Source organism: Erpetoichthys calabaricus, chromosome 16 (genome assembly GCF_900747795.2).
Source record: "Erpetoichthys calabaricus chromosome 16, fErpCal1.3, whole genome shotgun sequence".
Lineage (NCBI taxonomy): Eukaryota > Metazoa > Chordata > Cladistia > Polypteriformes > Polypteridae > Erpetoichthys > Erpetoichthys calabaricus.
In genome coordinates, this window is record NC_041409.2 from 65,890,697 (window position 1) to 65,891,723 (window position 1,027).

The window sequence follows — 1,027 nt, forward strand, 5'->3', positions numbered from 1 at the left end:
GCTCACATAAAACCTATCCTTTGCAAATGCTCCTCCTCAGTTGAGAAAAATCTATTTTTTATGTGTTTTATTTTAGAGTTCATGCAGGATGAGACAATGTGGTAGCAATTAGCCTCTCACTTTCCCAAAGGAGCATGCTTTGCTAACGGGGGCACCATGTTGCTACCTCTGTGCAGACAGCTGTCCCCCCTCTGGGGATTTCATCTGGCTCTTTGCCCTTTGAGCTGAATAATAAAAATCATTAGCATGTCTGCTTTCATTATTGTTGAATCTCATTCTTCTATGTCATTGCTTTGCTTTGATTCATTTACATATCTCATACACATACAGACCCATATATATATATATATATATATATATATATATTTAAATATACTGTACATACAATATATAAATATGTACATGTATAAACTATTGAAATATAAATTCTCTCACAATATTTAAAATGCCAATATCCATCTATACTACATGTGGTTTAGCATATCACAGTGAAAATGGGGAACTCCAGGCTTTTGACAAATGAAAGTGGCACAATATCAAAGAATGTTTAGGAGAAGCCTTAACGGCTGTTCTCGGTCAGCTATCTGCAAAAAAGAGTTTCAAATGGATCAGGTTAAAACTGCCACTATCCAGACACTTCTCCCCACACTCTTTGGCTTATAGGCCATTAATTTTAATACTGGAACCCCAAGGCTCATGCAATTAAGAAACAGCTGCATCTGACTGTCATTTCACTTTCACTTGTGTGATCCGCACCTCCAAATGCATCAGTCTGCGTAAATCCAGCAAAGGGAAGCCCAGCTTGTAGTCCTTGGAATAAACTGCCCCCCACATGCAACCTAATTCAGTTTAAAGCAAACATGACTACAGCTGCAGTCCAAGCTGGTGCCTTTAGCTGAAAAGCTACCTGCCATTGAAAAACCACGGCGATTACCGTACCTTGACTTGCAGTTACATCCTGGGGAGCTGTCAGTCATAAATCAAGTGTGTATCTCAAGATGCAGCACTAGCGCAATCTTATTAATGG

At 39.0% G+C, this 1,027-nt stretch overlaps 1 protein-coding gene across 3 annotated transcripts in view; it reads right to left on the reverse strand.

The window, feature by feature from the left end:
* Positions 1-1,027, reverse strand: part of rps6kl1 (ribosomal protein S6 kinase-like 1) — a 44,875-nt gene extending 43,848 nt beyond the window's left edge. The window contains exon 1 of one of the 3 annotated variants that reach the window (XM_051919974.1): positions 940-1,024. The gene's annotated coding sequence lies outside the window, so the exon portion shown is untranslated. Of the gene's footprint in view, positions 1-939 lie in introns of all 3 variants that reach the window. The other 2 variants (XM_051919975.1, XM_051919976.1) reach the window with 2 other exon arrangements.